This window comes from Brachycentrus maculatus, unplaced genomic scaffold (assembly GCF_059751285.1).
Source record: "Brachycentrus maculatus isolate JH-2025_06_01 unplaced genomic scaffold, ASM5975128v1 h1tg000038l, whole genome shotgun sequence".
In the NCBI taxonomy this organism is placed as follows: Eukaryota; Metazoa; Arthropoda; class Insecta; order Trichoptera; family Brachycentridae; genus Brachycentrus; species Brachycentrus maculatus.
The window spans coordinates 542,829-564,941 of NW_028280792.1; the positions used below are offsets into that span (position 1 = coordinate 542,829).

The 22,113-nt window shown below is 32.4% G+C and overlaps 1 protein-coding gene across 1 annotated transcript in view; it reads left to right on the top strand.

Moving 5' to 3' along the window:
• The first annotated feature begins 5,408 nt into the window (after positions 1 to 5,408).
• The window catches only part of LOC148312577 (cell adhesion molecule Dscam1-like), a 211,936-nt gene continuing 195,231 nt past the window's right edge, over positions 5,409 to 22,113 (top strand). Inside the window, exon 1 of the mRNA XM_088276197.1 lies at positions 5,409 to 5,864. The gene's annotated coding sequence lies outside the window, so the exon portion shown is untranslated. The remainder of the gene's footprint in view (positions 5,865 to 22,113) is intronic.

Sequence of the window (22,113 nt, forward strand, 5' to 3'; positions counted from 1 at the left end):
TCAAGATTACACTGTGTTCATATGAAGCAGTGCCCTATGCACCATTGGGGTGCGGATGAGGGTTTTATTATTATTAATGTAAAAAGTAACTTCTTATTAGAGATAATCAAAATTTGTGAACTATTTGGACACATTCAAAATGTTGTAACTATTTACTTAATACAAATGCTTCGATTATTTTTTAATATAAGGTTTTTTTTTTCAAATTGACTCAGTTATTGCACTTGTTACTTTTTTATTCATTGAAAATTAAAAACTGCTCGCAGTTAGACATTAAAAAAGAATTGCTATATCGCTCACTCCTTTCAACAACATCATTTATCAAAAAACTTGATATTTCAGGAGAACGTTTTTAATGTTTAAGAATACAATAAAATGTATTTTAAATAAATATCAAGCCATTTATTCAACTTTTTACTGTGCAACAGATATTTTTAGGTAAAACCTGAATGTTTTTTCTACATTTGAAAAATATAAAGGATATTAAAAATATTGAAAAATACCTTTTCTTCAAAATGCAAAAATAACACTTTTTTCAGGTTCTGCCTAGTGAGACGTTCATTAAAAAATAAAACATGTTTTGTAAAAAGTAAATATAATTAAAAAAAAACTTTGTTCTTCAGATTTCGCTCACTCTTTTCAAGAACGTCATAAATCAAAAATCGCCAATTTTCAGTTGTGGATGTTTTCGGAATGCCCAGAAAATGTTCTATATCCCAGCAAAAGAGGCATATTTTTAACCTAATATTTACCCGCTGCAGGACAGAAAGTATTGTTTTTGCATTTTGAAGAAAAGGTATTGTTTAATTATTTTGTTAAACATACTAAATATTTTTCAAATGGAGAAAAAACCCTCATGTTTTACCTAAAAAGATCTGTTGCACAGTGAAAAGTTCAGTAAGTGGGTTGATATTTATTTTTAATACATTGTATTATATTTTTAAACTTTAAAAACGTTCTCCTGAAAAATCAAGTTTTTTGATTTATGACGTTCTTGAAAGGAGTGAGCGATATGATTGACAGCACACTGTTCATATTTCGGAAGCTGTATTTATAATTTATTAGACTATCTTCCACATACAGACTCTCGGCAATATCTATGGTAAAGGTAAGTTAGTTTTTATTTATTTTCCTTTTTGAAATTTACGTAAGATACTTTTCGAATTATTTTACATCCTAGAAGACGCTCTGAAAACACGATTATTTTTAAACTTATAATTTGACCAGTTATTTTATTCAGTATTTTAAGATTCTCTAAATCAAATTATTAAAAATGATTTTATCATTTTCATTTTAAACAAAGCATAATGCAGAATAAGATGTTTTCAGTATTCCTGTCGCAATAATTTTAAATCATTATTCAGGCTTTTCTTGCTCGCAAAATTGTACAACAGACTGTCTGTTACCTGTCTAAATATACTTTATCTTTATGAGGCATGGAAAAACGAAATAATAGTATCAGCTATGGAGGCCTCGCAAAAAAATGGCAAATACACCTTTTGAATATGTAAACATTTCTGGTGATGACAATTCCTTTTACTTAAGCTCAAACTTTTATCTCCTTTTACGAAGGTTCATCAACTTTTACTTCATCTGTGAATTGAATATAAAGAAGCACTTAAGCAAATAAAGCACCCCGTATCATCAAAAGGATCAAAGGACCATAGCAGTGATTAATCAATCGGGTATATTATTAAATGTCCTTTTTACTTGTCGCCCAGATGCTAGATTCTGATATGTCCTTTTAAAACCACTCAGTTAAAGGATGCTTGAATAGCTCTATCCTTTTTACTCCCACTTCCTCCCCTTTCTCCCGCTAGGGTAGGAGGGAGAAGGGTAGTATATTGTGTGTAGGCGCACGCGCATTCCATATTTCAGGGTGACAAGTATATTATATCTTATATAATTAATTTAATAGTCCCTCAGGTAACATCAGTGAATTTTAATCAATCAACGATGAATATACGATGAAAATGTCGTAAATTTTATAGAAGATTCACTAAAAAGGGAAATAAATTACTTGGAGAGATATTTATTACATAATAAAGGATATGATCAACTGTAAAAAATTACCTACATCCTTTATCGATTTGGAAGTAATTTACTATTATTACTTCTCATAAGTTGAAAAGTGAGTAACCGAATATTTTTTTTATTAATAATATATGAGAGTTACGTAGTATTATTACAAACTTTGGATAGAAATAGTCTTTAATTAGTTGAATCTATATGAAAGAGCGGAGGGCTGATCACCTTTCCTTCATGCGTTAACGAGCAAGATAACACTGCGTTTATATTATGCAGTGCCCTATGCACCATTGGGGTGCGGATAAGGGTTTGAAGATATGATCTTTCATTAATCATAAAAGGGTAGATCTGAAATAGATCGCATCATTCATCCATGTCGTATTTGACTTTATGCCATTAACAATTTTCATTATATACGAGTATAGTTTTAAAAATAAGTACTGAAAAATGTGCCCTCGGCTCGGGAAATCACAGTGAAGGTACATTATTGTGATTTGTGATTATGTGTTTGATGAAATATATAAATCGTAGTCGTACAGGAGAAAGTGACCCACTAACAAAACGTAAAATTTCCAAGAGGGCCATTTTACTCACTTTTGCTTGGCAAAAAAATAAACGTCAATGCAGTTTGTCACTTTTAACAAGTCAATAAATTAAACTTCCAAGTTTTAAATCCTTTGAGATTTTTTTCAGGGTAATATTAAGCTAGCAAGATATCAAATAGTCAATGATCACGTTTTTGTAAAAAATGCACTTGATCACTTTCTCCTGTATGGCTGCGAAATAAACAAATAAATAAATGTAAACAAAAATGTATACATTCGTTTCTTTAGAACCCTAAATCTTCATATCTCAAATAAAAAATAACATTTTATTCACCGATTGCTTTGAGATTTTGTCACAACAGTGTATTCGGATGCGTGCGTGTTTTGAATACCTTTTTATTTCTTTTCCATGTAACAAGACTGAGCCACAGCAATACGTAGCTTTCGAGTCATGTCATCTCTCTGCAGCATCCATGAATTCTCTGGTCTTCCTCTAGATGCATTTCGAGGAAGATCCATGGCGTTTTCCTGGTTCACTATATGATCAGGTTCTCTGCGCCCTATGTGCCTCTATGTTTCCTCTACCCCTTAAAACTAAATTGATGCCTGTTATATTGAAGCTATCACGAATGCGTGGATTTTTTATTTTGTCTCTAAGGGATACTATAGCTGACCATCTAAGCATTCAAATTTTATCAGTTTCTAGTTGCATAGAGTAGGCATCTTACATCGTCCAGCATTCGGAGCCATAGAGGTATAGAGCCATATATGTTTAAATGACAAAACATGTTCATATTATATATTGCATCCATTTTTTTGTTTAAAAATGCTTTGATTGAAATCTCAAAACTGTGATTTTTTTAGCTAGATAAGCATATTCTATAATTAAATAAAATAAAACTTTATTTGCTGTTGTACAAACAATTTGTATCGATGATGTTTGTATTGATAAATGTGAAATGTTTCTGTGAAATATTATTACGTTTTCAGAAATTTGAGTAATGTTTAAAAACAAATGAGTCGTGTACTTGAAAATCATGGGCAGAATGATAATAATTTTTAAGCTTCATAAAAGAAGAAAATCATGTTTTTAGGTGCCTCCCTGTATGTTTTTTTTTAAGGAATAATTTGCTGTAAATGTATCTGTTTTGAGAAGCTTGTGTGCAGGTAGGATAGTAAGGATAAGGAAGGTAAATGTGGATCAAAAACGCCTAGACGAATGGAAAATAAGTCTTTCTTGAATTTATTTTACAATTGAAGGGAATCAAACACGCGACACCAGTTTAGTAGTCCAGCTTCTACCCAACTATGTGTCTGTCTGTATGTAAAATCATTCAGAAAGGCTCGTGCATATATTTTAAAATAAAAGTATATCCGTTTCATAAAAAAGCTTTCTCAAAACAACTATAGACATCAAAAGTAAAATTGTAAGGTAAAATAAATAATTGAGATGGTATGGGCACATAGGACGCAGAGAACATGAATATGTTGTGAACCAGGCAATCGCCATGGATTTTCCTTGAAAGACATCTAGAGGAAAACCAAAAAAATCATAGATGCTGCAAAAAATAACACGATTCGAAGGCATGGCCTAGATGACGTTGTCCATGACAGAAAAACTTGCATCTTAAGGACGAGGAGAGACAAAAAATATTTACAACATTTTGAGTGTGTCCAAATTAAATGGAAAGAGTCTCTGCTTGTAAAAAGCTTTCCTCATCCCACCATAGATGACTATTGTGAACTCATGCATACTGTGTTACGAGTTTGATCAATATACATATCTAGAAGTTTCGAAAATGTGAGCAGTGTGGTTATCAATCATAGGTAGAATTGGTTAATGGTACGCGTGTGGAAGCGATCACTTAATCAAGCCTAAGACGATTGTAAGCCTTGTGTAAATGTCCTTCCATATTCTTCTTCATCTATGTTGAGATTTTAAAAAAAATGTACAAAATATGTTATTTATAGATTCGGCGTTTAATTTGTAGAACTCCATGTTTAATTTATGTATTAAATATCAATCTAACTATGATGTTCATTTGAAACCACTAAAAATAATGAAATGAAGGTCCCGTAAAAAGCCAAGACAAAATAAAACACTGATTTTAGATTCGTTATAAATTGTATTTTATTTTTAAAAAATTTGAAGAAATTGTGACAGTTATTTCGTCTTGTTATGCAATTTTCAAACTAACATTAGTTTTTAAATGCCATAAAACGGCAAAATAATTGTCACAAAATTTATTTTTATGTGTTTTTAATAATAAAATGCTATTTTTTTTGTGTCTAAAAATCAGTGTTTGATATAAATATAGAATATATCCTTTTAATTTTTTTTATTAAAAATTATAGTAATATTAGTATATAACCACTCACCGAGATTTTTATGTCTACCGGTTTCGAGACGTACCCTTCTCTTCCACAGGACAATCACTATCACAGCTTGAAAACAATACTACCCGTCACTATTATATCACTATTTACACACTTAAAACTGCACAAAATGTTTAACACGTGTGATTTTGGTCGGCCCGAAGAACAACATGCACTAGGAGTTGCATCACAAACGTACATTAAAAGCCGAGGACGCACATGCACTATGTATAATATATGTTAATAATTATAATTGAAAAATATCAAGCGCATTTCACAGCCCTGCGCGTGTAGAGCCGCGTGTCTTTAGTGTAGTCACCCCCTTAGGGGGGCGAAGGGGAGGAGGGGTGGAGCGACAGAGAGAGGAGAGGAGAGGGAGAGAGTCTACACAGCCTCCGACCGGCAACGATTACTGATTAGTGTTCCTTGTGACCGCGTGGACGAGGGTCGTGTCGTAAGCGCGCCCCGAGACGACCACCTCGGTTGTCGACTCGTTCAATGCATCCAGATCCAAAAACATAACTGAAAACTTGAAAAACTATCCAAATACGTCCAGAAAAAACTACCAATAAATAAACGGTGATGAAATTCAACATTATTGTTGCATTTTCAATTTAATTTCACCCGATTGTGACATTTGTTGCCATGCGTTCTCGCGCCTGAAAGTGCATTCCTAGTACTATTTAGTTTTCTAGGTGAATGAAATTGTTTCGGTTATATACTTCTGTATGCACGTTTCATTGCGTTATCAAAAAAAGTGAACAATACTCGTGTTTTGAAATTTAACAATTAAATTGATAATAATATTTTTTTAATAGTTATTGTGTATTTTAGTGATCGCGTAACATAAGTTTAAATTTTTAATTTTGTTGGATTTTGCAATAGTGTTCCTGAGATGATGGCAGCTTTAATATGGTAAGAATCTTTTATTTATTTATTGTTTGTATTTTATTTAAATACATTTTATTTATACGCTTTGCTCTATCGGTTGCTTATAGTAGGGAAAGTAGCAAAAATATGAAGAAGAATTATGAGTTTAAATTTATAAGTAAGTAAATTAAGAAAGTGAGAAGAGTAATAGGTTTTATTTTATTATTTTTTGGATTTTGTAAACATGTTCAGAACACTTTTGATAAATTCTTAAATATAAATTAATGTATTTTTTTTAATAGGGAAAGTAAAAAAATTAAATAAATCTATTTTTCAATTATTTTTTTAATGATTGGTTCTTGATTGGGCTTGTCAGACCTACCCTATTTTTTTAAAAACATCAATTTAATATTTCGGTACCGTTTCTCAACTGCTATCTTCAGACTGTATGAATTTATTAGATCTGAGGTAAAAGATCATTTAAAAAAAATCTAGTGGTCTATGGATCATTTTGTGTGATTAAAAAAAAGTATATTATCACGAGAAATGGGAATAAATGTAGATTTTTATGATAAGATGACTATTTGTATTTTTTTATTTTTTATTTCACAATTTTTATTATTATTGTGCATTATAGCAACATACCTTATTGCAACATGCAAGTAGGAATGATGAAATAATAATATTAGTTAACAACGCAATATAGCATATTGCGTGAATTCCACATCATTAGAAATACCTTTTGTCCGCCCTATCAAGAGGTCCCGGGTTCGATTCCCATGGGTGCTCAAGTAAATATGTATAAGTGATTTTTTCACTCTAATATTAATTTCATACTAGCCTGGACTGGTACCTGAGGCGGAGGGCTGACCACCTTTCCTTCATGTGTTAACGATCAAGATAACACTGCGTTTATATGATGCATTAACTTTGCACCATCGAGTGTGGATAAGGGTTTGAAGAAGAAACCATTTCAATCCATCTCAAATCAATTCTGTTTTAAGGTAAAAATATGAAAATGAACACAAATTGGGAATCGAAATTGTGAAATTGTACACTAATTTTTAGGCATATATTCATTCCAAAAGTTAATTAATAATTGTAATCGTGATGTAAACGCTTACACTTTTCATACAACAAACCAATTATTTTATTTTCATACAAAAAACAATTGTTTAGAAACTAAAACTTTACATTCTCTACCATTAAACTGGAACGTAAAAATAAATTACGAACATTCTCTCGTTTTGTATTTAGCGACCATCTTCTTACTAACAGGAGAGAAGTCTCAGAAATTAAATAGGTACATTAAACATTAATTACTACTTTTATGTAAAACATCTGTAAGTTACGTACATCTTAATTATTCTAAATAAATCAAGTTATGTTTATTTCTTTGGAAAATTGAGAATCTATACCGTTTAATTGATCGTGTGTTCAAAGATATATAAATTTAAATATATATATATATATATATATATATATATATATATATATATATATATATATATATATATATATATATATATATATATATATATATATATATATATATATATATATATATATATATATATATATATATATATATATATATATATATATATATATATATATATATAAATATAAATATATTTTTTTTATATTGTATTCATCGTATTTCAAAAACGATTTTTGTATCTATTTAACTATTATCTTTTGTGTCAGCTGTTTCACGTTATGTATTTATGTATTTATTTAAATATAAATAAATAACGTTAAAAAGTTTTATATATTTTAATATCAGTCTCTCAAAAGAAGTCCCAATTACTGTTAACATAAGGCTCTATTGACTAACGTATTTACCAACCACTAGTTTAGGGTAAGCGGTAGATAAAAAAAAATGTACTGAAAAGCGAAATGTAAATGTATGTATCTAATTAGATACTTGTATTTACTTCAAAATTGTAACCCGATCCTCGGTAACGTCACGCTGTAGATAAATGAGCCCGCCATAAATCTAGTAATTGAAGTCTGGGTTTAAATTTGATATAACCCACTTAAACAAATTACCCAAAACGAACATGAGACCGAACCAAAAGTAAACATCGCACTAATTCCCCTTAACTGAATAAGAAAGGCCGTGACTGAAATAGGTTTTAGCCGAAATCTGCCCGCTTCAATATGCCCGCTCGGCTCCCATGATGGCAACTACGCCCAGGAAGAGAAATTACCCTTTAGTTGGTAATTAAAAGATCACCCCCAGAGCAATCAGGAGAACGCCCAAAGAATGCTGATTTGCTTCAATGTGGCGTTCCTCGGGGGACAGGATTATACCCACTAGTGAAATTTGTTCTAGTGAGTGCAGTAAACTCGAAAGCCTTATAAACTAACGATGAAACGCGTAAAATGAAGGATTTATTTGATACTTTATAATCATATACATATTACAAATTACAGTAATGCTTTTACTGAATTTTCTCATGCCGAAGGCTCATTTTAAGGTATTAATTTTTATTCTCAATATTATTAATATTTAAAGCATTTACTTTGTGGTTAGTCATTTTTACTATATATTAGTAATAAGTATATAACCTCTCACCGGTAAGTGGTTATATACTAATTACTAACATTTTTGTAGAAAGAATAAATAAGTATTAATTTCTAAAATTATAATAATAATAATAAAATAAAACCCTTATCTGCACTCCAATGGTGCATAGGGCACTATGTCATATAAATGCAGTGTTATCTTGATCGTTTACACATGAAGGAAAGGTGATCAGTCCTCCGCTTCAGGTATCAGTCCATGGTAATATTGAATAAATATTACAGTGAAAAAAATCACTTATATTTATTTTACCCCCCATGGGAATCGAACCCGAGACCTCCAGAACGGTAGCCGAGCGTGCTGACCATTACACTACGGAGGCGGACAGAAAAATTAAAATGAAAGAAAACTGTTTTTGCAATCGAGTACGATATGGCTGTATGATAAAAGATCGCATCATTCAGGAATAGATATTTTAGATCGACTGACTTCAATTATCAATTTATGAATAGCTTTTATATTTAGTTTCTATTTTTATGGGAAATGGAAGCAGCAAGATTTAAAAGATAGTATTTAAATTTCTTTCGATCTAAAGTGTTTTTTGTCGATTTTGTTTGATGTGTTTCGGTGTTGAAGTTCTATATACGTTACCATAAAGTGCGTTAATTGTGACGTGTGTGCTTAGCTGAGAGGTGCTTCCAATTGTTTTTATATAAATTTAATCTTTTATTAATTGATTCGAAAGTCACTTTATGGTAAAATCTATCAATTTTAAATTGAAGTTTTACTTACTTAAAACCATTATTTTCCACGTCAATTTAGACACGTGTTTCGATGTTCATCATTTTTAAACACCACTAAGTGTTGCGGAATGCATCGAAACACGTGTCACGATAGATTTTAAGAAATAGTGGTATTTACTTAGTAATACTTAAATTTAAAATCATTTTTCATTCGTTACAAATCTTCAAGAAGTATCAAAATTTTCTTTGATTTCTTTTTTATAAAAAATGCACAGTGTTGAAAATAATTAAGTGAAATGTCGTAATTTAATCAGCAAATCGACAAACTGTTTTGTTAGCAAACTAAGAGTCGCAAAACTCACAAACAGTGAAGTTGACGTTAAGTTGTCCCAATACAACCACTGGATAATTGACCGTGTTAGCAGCTCTTTAGGGTTGCCAACATCCATTATTTGGCCAGAAATAATTGGATTACTCACGAAAACACGAAGGCAATATATAAATCAGAAAAAAGTGAGGAGAAAATTTTATCGGAAAATTCCGTTTGCGATTTGAAGCGAATGATTATATAAAGTATGTAGGGTGAGTCATAATAAATAATCGATCAAAAGGTATACTTATACCTAAGGGTCTGCCATATAGGTAGAAAAGCAGTGCCTATCCTAACATACCCGCGTGACATATGAAAACGCAACCAGTACCTACCTTACCTTATTAAATAGTACCTAGCTTACCTTACTTCCTGCCTCTTCTGCCTACCCTGGTAAATAGTACCAGTTTACCTTACTACCTACCTCTACTACCTTCACTAAATAATTTTCTGTGCACGCCACTGCCTATACTTATTACAGTATATTTTTGAGATTTCTCAATCAGGTTTGATTTCGTGCAAATTTCAAGCAAGTACAATTTGATATGGAGTATATTGTAATACGCCAAAAAACTAGTTGCTATCCATAATTATTCTTCGTAGATTACAATCTGTGTGATGATTGGTTTGCTCCATGCTCATGGTCAGTCTCCACCCGTTCTATCCTCTGCTCGTATCTCTAACTCGGCGCATGTCGGAGATAATTTGGTCCATTTAGTTTAAGCGGGGTTGTCCACTGTTTGTGTCTTCACACATCGCTCACTCCTTTCAAGAACGTCATATATAAAAAAAACTTGATTTTTCAGGAAAACGTTTTTAAAGTTTAAAATTATAATACAATGTATTAAAAATAAATATCAAGCCACTTATTGAACTTTTTAGTGTACAACAGATCTTTTTAGGTTCTTTCTCCATTTGAAAAATATTTACTATATATTTAGAAAAAATAAATAAACAATGCCTTTTCTTCAAAATGCAACAACAACACTTTCTGCCCTGTAGCTGGTAAATATTATGTTAAAAATATGCCTCTTTTGCTGGAATAAAGTACATTTTCTGGGCATTCCGAAAACATGTACAACTGAAAATTGGCGATTTTTGATTAATGACGTTCTTGAAAGGAGTGAGTGACATGTCTTCCGCAATCGTAAGAAGCAGGCCTGGATGTCTTTTATTATACCTATCCATTTGGTTCGCTGTTGTGTTACTTTATTTAGAAGCATCTAGACTCCCCAGCCCTGCTTGATATCTCGTTGTTTCCTAAATGTCTCGACCAATGAATCCTTAACATGCGCCTGTAGTGCCACATCTCAATTACCTTCAACTGGCCCCGTTCTGCCTGCCCGATAGTCCACTTTTTCCTTCCATACAACAATTTCCTCCAGACTAGAGTTTTAATAAAGGTATAATTATTTTGCGTCAAATGTTTCGTGGACATGTCTCCTCGAAATATGACGATTTCATACGACCTCTTAGAAACTAAAGACTTGTGAGAGAAAAAGGCAACTGTACGCTTCTAAACTACAGTAACTTAAATAAATTAAAATACAGCGACCTGCGAAAATTTACCAAATCAATCTACATAATGTAATTTTGAAATGAATTCATTTGAATGATTTAAAAGTTCTGCAGATTTTACTGAATGTTTCTTCAAATTTAATAACAATTTTGATCTTACTTACAACTTTAAGGTTGAAAATTTTTTTTTTGAGTTGAATAGATTATTAAAAAATAAAAAATAAAATGTGTTGCCATATGCCAAACGTTTGGAATTACTTTTATTTTATTTCTTCTCTTTCTATGCTTAGTGTTTACTAATCATTTAATAGCTCCTGATGGCACACGAGATCAGGTTTAAGAGTAACTACGCTATGCGCATTGGCTACACATGCGAATTGATGTTAACTTAAAAACACTGTACTGAAGAAAGAAAACGCAGAGAAAGTAGTAAAAAAACCTAGGGAATATGGGAAATTAAAAACCTTACTCTAAATGAACAAACGGATCTTAGTAATCAGTTTATATATGAACAATAACTAAATGACCGGATCCTAGAATTGAGTGAATCTAGTTCGTGAACGTTAATCCGATCATTAGTTCACTGATTCACTGATTTATCACTCAGTGATTCAGATTGTCCATTAGCAACGATATTTCTACACTTTCTGATAAAAAAGTCAATTGCATACATATTGTAGTGAAAGGCTAGGAATTGTTTGAAGAAGAAAGTTAAATTTCTGGATAGTAAAATTTCACAGTGACCTTTTGGATGACATAGTCGTCTGTTAGAAGGGATTTTACATTTACTATGTTGATTATTTATTTCATAAGTTGATGAAATGAAAAATTGACATAATAACCAAGACGATGTTTCGTTTAATTAATCTGATCTTATTGACTTGATCACTCAAGTGATAAAGATCCACTGATCCGGATCTTTCGAATGAACGGATCCCACCCATCTCTAATGTTCAGGATACGTACCTACGTATTAACAAGATTACCAAAATAATGTGTTTATGTAAGTAATAATTATAGCATAATAATTCAAACCCAAGATACATAATACATAATGTACTCAGAACCTTTTCAGTTCATTAATAATTTACGCTAAATTATCTATTTACGCGTATATTTTCCAGTTATTTGATAATTTGCTTCATTTATTTACCTACACGGTTTTATTACAATGTTCGAAAACATAAGCAAATGTATTGAGATTGATGTTATAATAATTATCATTTATTTTTTATTTACATCTCAACATAGATGAAGAATATAGATGTCTGGGTATTACAGGGTTACGACGTCATATGCTGTTTTTGTGATCGCTTTATAACATTCATCATTCTATTCATGATTGAAAACCACACTTCTCTAATTTCAGAACTTATGTAAATCATTCGGTCATTTGGTCTTATAAAATATATGATTGTTGAACTGACGTTTCAAATTTCTGACGTCTGAAATTTGAACGAAGGCTTTTTTTTATTATGTGATTTGGCACTTAGTGGTAATTCAATAAATTTTTCATTTTATTTTTTGACATCTCATCAAAGATGAAGAAGAATATGAAAGTATTCTTCTTCATCTTTGATGAGATGTCAAAAAATAATAAGAAAAATAACTCTTATGATTGGAGGTAATCCAGATTGGTGAACAAGTATTTGTACACACTCAAAATGTTGTCAATATATTTTTAATTAAAGTTTTATTTGAGAAATGTGACACGAGTTTCGATGCATTCTGCATAATTTTTAGACGCCGTATAAATGATGCGGAATGCATCAAAACTCGTGTTACAATAAATTTTAAGAAAAAGTGGTATTAACCAAGTAAAACTAAACTAAAAATGAAAGAAATGTACCTTGAGTTATTAAAAATTTCCACTTATTTTCGTTGGAAACTTCGTTAAGCGTACGAAAATGGGCTGCGCTCATCATAATTTTAAGGAAACGAGAAACAGAACGACAGAAGTGAGAATCGATATTAACCATTTTGTTTGTATGGACTTTTCATAACAACATCAAATCGCTCACTCCTTTCAACAACGTCAAATATCAGAAATCGTTAATTTTTAAATATTTTATTATATTTTTAAACTTTGAAAACGATCTCCTGAAAAAATCAAGTTTTTGGATATATGACGTTGTTGAAAGGAGTGAACGAAATATATACGAAATCTGAATACCGGAATTAAAAACATATTCAGGAAAACTTCATCGCATGAAACTTGAATTGTAGGATTTCGCATGTCACATTGTATTTTACAAGTGTAGATTACTTAAAGTGGACCCTAAAGTACTTCCTTCCTTTCGAGAAATCTTTACAACTGTTTACTTACAAGTATCCTCAATTCATGTCAACTTTCTACTTGTTATTTTGCTCGTTCTAATCCGGTTTCCCGTGTCTTTTCCTTGTCGTTTCCTCGAAAAGCACTTCCGCTAAATGGCGGTTGAAACTTTTTGTTGGATTGCGGCTTATTTAGCATCATTTACTTGCTACAAAAAAAGATAAAACTTAATTTCAAACGGACTTGCGTTTTAAAACGAGACAAACAGAGAGTAATATAGAAAAAAGACATAATATCGTAGGTATACTGGCAAAAAATGCTTACTGTAAAATCCCTGTTTTAATAATCCCTGTTATTTAAAGCTTTTAGCCTGAATAAAATACCAGCTATTAAATTCAAAGTTGAATTTACTTTGAAAACCACATATCGCTCACTCCTTTCAAGAACGTCATAAATCAAAAATTGTAAATTTTCAGTTATGCATGTTTTTGGAATGCCCAAAAAATGTACTATATTCCAGCAAAAGCCGCATATTTTTAACTTAATATTTACCCGCTACAGGGTAGAAAGTGTTGTTTTTGCATTTTGAAGAAAAGGTATTGTTTTATTTTATTTTTTAAATATTCTAAATATTTTTCAAATGGGGATAAAACGTTGAGGTTTTACCTTAAAAGATCTGTTGCATAGTTAAAAGTTTAATAAATGGCTTGATATTTATTTTTAAAACATTGTATTATATTTTTAAACTTTAAAAACGTTCTCCTGAAAAATCAAGTTTTTTTATTTATGACGTTCTTGAAAGGAGTGAGCGATGTATATGACATTTCAAGCTACTTAGTGTATTTTACCAGTTCATAGAACTTTTTTATTTATTTTTTAAATATTTATTTTTATTTATTTTTTTATTAATATTGTATACATTTATTTAAATCACAATCTTAAACATATTTAAAAAAAAAAAATTTTAAAGATCCACCAAGCCACCTTGTGTATCTTGTCGGTGGAGTTATTTTTGAATACATTTTATATTGTTTATAACCAACCATTTTAACCATAAAAAAATTTAAATAAAATTTGTAAACACATAAAAAAGAAAGAAAAATTATTACATTTAATACATTTTATATTTTTCATAAAATTAACTCTTGATCATTTACCTATTTCTTTATTTTGCATTTGTTCCATATTTAAGAACTTTGTCAAATTAATGAAGTCAAAATTGCATATTATCGAGCTAACGTTTTTTGCCAGTACACCCGCGATATGTAAGATTCTTCCGGAATTAATTTACATACTAAAAAACGCCTGAAAGCAAGATTTTCAGTTTTCATATGACTTTTAACCAGTTGTATTAATCACAGTATTTTGATTGTGTCAAAGATTTGTGAACAATGATTTAGACCCATTCAAAATATTGTGACTAAAACGTCACTTAAGTTTAGGTTTTTTTTCATTCGTTTCTGAGATGATTGGTTACGTGTGGATTTTGAAGCAGGCATACCTATTGTTAAAAGCGGTTTTAACTATCTAACTAACTAACTAACTTACTAACCATCACGCCACTTCCCTGCAGGGGCACGCAGAGAGAATAGAACCCCACACCAATCTTTGCAAACATTCTTCGCCTCTTCCACGTTCATGCATCTCCTCATACATACCCACCGAGTATTTCGACTCCTAACCTGACCGCTTTCAAGTATTTGGCTTACCCAATCGTGACAAGTTTTTTTTGGTCTTTCTGCGGTTTTACTGTATGAGAATAACTATTTATTTTCATATTAAATTTATTTTTCCAGTGACCGGGTTTTGTCGTTACCAACATCATCAGACTGATGGGAGGCTAGACAAATTTCTATTTTATAGACCCGACAAGGCGGGGTTGAAAACCATGATTTTATATAATTTCTCTGACAAAATAAATTTAAATTGAATCAGTTTATGCAGTGAATTTTATTTATTACTACATTTAAGTCATGGTAAGGGTTTTTAGTACGGTTATATGAATTTTAACGTATGGTAAGGGTTCTAAGTATGGTTATGTGATATAAAAACATATATGTTATTTATTGTTTCAGCATACACTTTGTGGTAAGACGTTAGTAAATTATAATTAAAACACTGGTTTTTTACCACTTGAGTATCACATTTATACGACTTGTATTGAAAGCTACAGATGCCTCCATGTACGGGTTTGAATATTAATTTAAATTGTTTTCAAACCCTGAGACGGAAGCATCTGTAGCTTCCAAAACTAGTCGTATAAATATGATACTCAACTGGTAAAAAAGAAGTGTTAAAATTATAATTTGACTATAAATAAATATGATAGTATGATGTAAAATCTATGATGGTATTTTTTCACGGCAAGTCGCAGCAAGAAGCGGGAAATCTCCCTATTACACTACAAATTTGCGAAATTGAATAATAAAGAGCTTATAAATATTAAGTCGTTTGGGGAAACCATTTTTACACGAAACCGGAGCGATCTTTTGGCGCAACTTTCCTCATTAACGTTTCTAATGACTTTATTTTCCGCTAGCTTTCATTTTAAATGGAGCCATTCGCGATCGACGATTTGTTCGGCGATCATCTTTTTGTCCTACCCACAATAACGTCCAAATTAAGCTCCATTTCTTTTATGAAGAAAAATCGTCCGAAGATAAAGGATAATACAGCTGTCATGTGGCCGCCATTTTAGTGCTGGTGGCGCCGCCAACGGAGATTTATGGAAACAATATATTAGTTTAGTCAGACACCTCCGCGTGCCGGCTCTGCTCCTAATGGATTTTAATAAACGGGAAATGAATAATGAATTTATACTGTAATTAAGAGATATTTCCACGGCTGGGTGTTTATTAAAAATAAGTTAAATATGACAAACGAGTTTCATTATTATTCTGTTTATTGTAACAATACTATGGTTACTGAAGTACTTCAAGGGTATTGAGAATATTTTTCATATACGCCGGTCGCCGCACCGCAACAAACCGATGAACTTTCATGAATAAAATCTTATTATTTTTAAAAAATTAAACACTTGAATATACCACTTAAATTGACGATTTTTGATATATGACGTTGTTGAAAGGAGTGAGCGATATCATCTACGGAGTGTTTCTTTCTTATATCTTATATCTACATATATATCGATAGCGTTACTACCTACGTCCCTACCAACCTTACATGATATTGGATTAAGTCATATGGAGTTATTCCATCTCTTGACATTTCTATCTCACGCGTACACATTTTTATGATTCTGTTTTTAATATTCACAGTGTCGAGAGTTCTTTTCACACGGGGGATATTATAATTGAACGGTGCCAATTTCGCGAATCCAATTCCACTTTTCCAATAACTTGCTCAAATATTCGAATAATCTCTGGGGACTTTTCACGAACGTGTCGATAGGAGAGTGGAACTCTAGTTTTCTTTCTATGGCGGTGTACCGTCAATATTATAATGTGATATCTCTATTATCAGGCGCTGTGGCGTAGTTGAGTAGACGCTCGACTGCGAAACTGGCGTAGCCGGTTCGATTTCCGCCAAGTGCAAAATAAATTCAAGAAAGATTTATTTTCAATTGGTCTGGGTGTTTGTGATGTATTTTTCACATTTACCTTCCCTATCCTAACTATCCTACGATTGAGGAAAGAACGGTTAAACAAATTTCTGAAGGAAGACCGAGGAAAAGCGGCCGGGTCAGGAGTCGTAATAATCATCGGGTATGTATGAGGAGAATGCATGAATGAGGAAGAGGCGAAGAATGTTTGCAAAGACAGAGTAGTGGGGCGTTCGATTCTCTCTGCCTACCCTTCGGTGAAGTGGCGCGATGGTTAGTTAGTTAGTTAGTTAAAGAAGCATATATAAGTCTGCATATTTACAGGATTTACGACCTCTCATAGGCTGGTTAAGTGATTACTTTATACACGTGCGACATTCACCATTCTACTCAGATTAATAATCACACTACTCAAATATTTGAAACAAATACGCACAAAGTATTGTTTGGATTTGAGGTGGGTAAGATCCGATCATTTAGAAGATCCACATCAGTGAATCCGTACTCTAATAGTGAAACCAATGGATCTTGCATCAGATAAATCCCACCGATAAGGCCGGAGAATTTTTATCACAAATATTATGGCAACAAAGAAATAAAAAAAAGATTTTCAGGGTATTTTACAAGTATTTTAAACCATATACATGAAATACAAGTGACATAATGTTCTTCTTCTTCTTCTTTTTGATGGCTTTTCACCCATCTTGAGTGTTATAGCCAGTGTCAGTGAGTTATTTTTTATTTACACTTTTTACATTTTCAATTCAATTCAATTCAATTTATTCAATAAAAAAATATATATATATATACATAATAATAATAAATAATAAAACCCTTATCCGCACCCCAATGGTGCATAGGGCACTGCGTCATATAAACGCAGTGTCATCTTGATAGTTTACACATGAAGGAAAGGTGATCAACCCTCCGCTTCAGGTACCAGTCCAGGGTAATATTGAATAAATATGACAGTGAAAAAATCACTTATATTTATTTTACCCCCCTTGGGAATCGAACCCGGGACCTCCAGAACGGTAGCCGAGCGTGCTGACCATTACACTACGGAGGCGGACAAAACAAACAATATTCAAGGCGTATATATTAAAAGTAAAAGTAAGCAAGAAGACTTAAAGGTGTAGAAGAATCCCGCTTCGGAAAACTCCTTCGGACACATGGAACAGATCAATATCCAATGATATTGTTCAACATAGCGGTAGCTCTTCCTACAGGCATAACCATCGGCAGGTTGGTCCTGTGTATAGGAATGTGAAACAATCTATGCCGACGCTGTCTTATAGTGTTAGTATTCCTGTTAGTGGGGTTAGTTTTATTAGTTATGTTAGTTTGTTTAGTGAGTTATTTTAGTAAGTTATCATACACCTTTACAAATTTGAGATAATGTTATTCTATTACTGTGGACAATAAATGTGGAAGTCCTCACCAAAACAGCCCTTGTTACATTTCCATTATATAAAAAAAAAAAAAACCCTTATCTGCACCCAATGGTGCATAGGGCACTGCGTCATATAAATGCAGTATTACCTTGATCGTTTACACGTGAAGGAAAGGTGATTAGCCCTCCGCTTCAGGTACCAGTCCAGGGTAGTATTGAATAAATATTACAGTGAAAAAATCACTTATATTTATTTTACCCCCCTTGGGAATCGAACCCGGGACCTCCAGAACGGTAGCTGAGCGTGGTGACCATTACACTACGAAGGCGGACAAAATGATTCTAAGCAATTTTCATTATATATGATTCTAAGCAATCAGGAATTCTAGCTTGTAAAATCGTTTTGGCGCGATATAATGATTTTATATTGGTTAAACACAGGATTGGTCACGATTTGTCCCAACTTTAATTAAGATTTCGATAGTATGATTAAGGAAACACTTGTTTTTATACCACTTGAGTTTATTGATGACTACTAGTTTCAGAAGCTAAACTTCCGTCGTCAGGTCCGAATAATATCAGTTATTATTCAGACCTGTTGTCCGCCTCCGTAGTGTAATGGTCAGCACGGTCGGCTACCATTCTGGAAGTCCCGGGTTCGATTCCCAGGCGGGGTCAAATAAATATAAGTGATTTTTTCACTCTAATATTTACTCAATATTACCCTGGACTGGTACCTAAAGCGGAGGGCTGATCACCTTTCCTTCGTGTGTTAACGATCAAGATAACACTGTGTTTATATAATGCAGTGCCCTATGCACCATTGGGGTGCGGATAAGGGTTTGAATTGAATTGAATTCAGACCTGACGATGGAAGGTAAGCTTCCGAAACTAGTAGTTTCCTTAATCATTTTAACATGTCTTACCACAAAGTAAATGCCGAAACAATAAATAAAAGATTTCGATAGAATACAGTAAATAAAACACATTTGCATTTAAGATTTTTTTTGCTTAATATTGGAAATGTAACTTTTTGGTAAAGACTTCCACATGTCGCTCACTTCTTTCAAGAACGTCATAAATCGAAAAACTTGGTTTTTCAGGAGAACGTTTTTAAAGTTTAAAAATATAATACAATGTATTAAAAATAAATATCAAGCCACTTTTGAACTTTTTTTCTGTGCAACAGATATTTTTAGGTAAAACCTGAAGGTTTTTTCTCCATTTGAAAAATATTTTGTACATTTAAAAAAATAATTAATCAATATCTTTTCTTTAAAATGCTAAAACAACATTTTCTGCCCTGTAGCGGGTAAATAATAAGTTAAAAATATGTCGCTTTTGCTGGGATAAAGTACATTTTCTGGACATTCCGAAAACATGCACAATTGAAAATTAACGATTTTTGATTTATGACGTTCTTGAAAGGAGTGAGCGAAGTGTGCTCGGCCATCAACACGTGTTTCGACATTATAAGTAGTATTGTGAAATATTTTTGTTTTTATGAAATATTTTTCCGATGACTCAAGTGTTCCGGATAATCCGCTTCCACGGCCACGAAAAATCGGGAGCGCGCTGAGAGTCTTTTCAATTAGTGTGAAGGGTGTTGTGAATTTCGGGAAAACTTTTCGAAACCCCCTTGAGCACATGTGAAACATGTAATTTTTTGTTTGGAGTTTGATAAATAAGGGGTGCGTGTTTATTTTTTTTTGTTGTAAATTCACAAAACTGAAATATCGCAAAAGTCACGCGCTCGTGTGATGCTTTAAGTGGCGGACGTGATGAAGAGGTGCACGAATGTGGGAGAGGAGAGAAGAGGAGGGCGCATATAAATCCCCGCGCATTCTGGATCACATCTGGCACTCATAAATTAGCGGAGCACGCTCTAATATTCATGGAAAATCTCAAATGAATCGTACATATGGCTCTTTATTTCTTTATTCTTGAGAAAAATCAGTGTGAAGCTCGCAACGTTTTTTGGTGTGTCCAAATCCTTGTTCACAAATCTGGGTTTTTCCGCTTAGGAGTTATTTTTGCTAGTTTATATGGGTTCCACCTCCGTGGTGTAGTGGTTGACGTATTCGGCTATCGCGCTGGAGGTCCCGAGTTCGATTTCCAAGGGGGGGGGATGAAAATCAATATTAGTGATTTTACACTCTAATATTTACTTAATATTACTCTGGACTGCCTAAGGTGGAGGGTTGATCACCTCGCCTTCATGTAAAGTAATGTTCAAGAAAACATTGCGTCAATAACATGTAGTGCTCTATGCACCATTGGGTGCGGATAAGGGTTTGAAAAATATGTATGAGTAGATGCATGAATGTGGAAGAGGCGAATTATGTTTGCAAAGAGTGGTGTGGCGTTCTATTTTCTCTGCCAACCCCGCGGGAAAGGGTCGTGATGGTGAGTTAGTTAGGAGTAACATTTAAATTTTTGACATCTCAACATAGATAAAGAAGAATTTGGAGAACTGGGTATTTCCATGAGCAAAATGGTGAATGTAACATGCGTATAAAGTAATCACTTAACCAGCTTATGACAAGTCATAAACCACTTCAGCATAGAAAATAGCTAACCGTTTATGAATTTAACAAAGTTACTACACAAATAATATTTTGACCATTATTTTATAAAGGCTGACAAGTCGCTCACTCATTTCAACAACGTTATATTTATTTATATAAAGTCATATTTAAAAAAAACGTCAATTTTCAGTTGTGCATGTTTTCGGAATGCCCAGAAAATGTACTAAATTCCAGCAAAAGCGGCATATTTTTAACTTAATATTTACCCGCTACAGGGCAGAAAGTGTTGTTTTTGCATTTTGATGAAAAGGTATAGTTTAATTAGTTTAAAATATACTAAATATTTTTCAAATGGAGAAAAAACATTCAAATTTTACCTAAAAAGATCTGTTGCATAGTAAAAAGTTCAATAAGTAGCTTGATATTTATTTTTAATACATTTTATTATATTCTTAAACATTAAATACGATCTCCTGAAAAATCGAGTTTTTTTATATATGACGTTGTTGAAAGGAGTGAGCTATATTTTTACCCAGTGCTTGATCGGAAAACGACTCCATATAATTGACAATCATTAAATTTTGCCAAATATCCGTTTCGTCCTCAACATCGATTGGATCGAATGACCAAATAAGCTATACAAATAAGAATAAATAATTTGGTACGCGATTAGGGCCGGTTTTATAACACGAGTCACCAGTTAGTGCGAAACTCTGCCAACCAACATTATGGGCCATTGAATATTTAACTCTGCGAATGGACCATTTATGATAAGCTTCATTACGAAGGTCCAGTTTTTTCAAACAACTTTTTGTGTCGACAATATTTATTTTTACACGTCAACATATTTGAAGAATAATATGTTATTTATTGACATCTCAACATAACTGAAGAAGAATATGGAAGTCTGGGCATTTACAGGGCTTACGGCCGTCAAAGACTGTTTTAAGTGATTTTTTTTATACACGTTTCTTTACAGAGTATCTGCTCAGTAAATATTTTTTTCATCTCACCATAGATGTCTCTAGTGAAATTCTAGTGATTTAAGCACTATGTTTCGAATTTGAACAATATATATAGAAGTTCCAAGAACTTGAGTAGTGTGATTACCAATCGTGGGTAGAAATGACGAATGTTAGACGTGTGTAAAGTGATCACTTAAACCAGCCTATGACGATTGTAAACCCCGTAAATGCCCAGACTTCCATATTCTTTTTGATCTAAGTTGGGATGTTAAAAACATAAAATAAAAAATAACCATATTTTGAACATTGAAAGCATTAACTTTGTGGATCATAGTGATATATTATTTTGAGAAAATGAAAAGACTTTGTTTTTTGATCCACTCACATTTTTATTAATAACCAACTAGTTT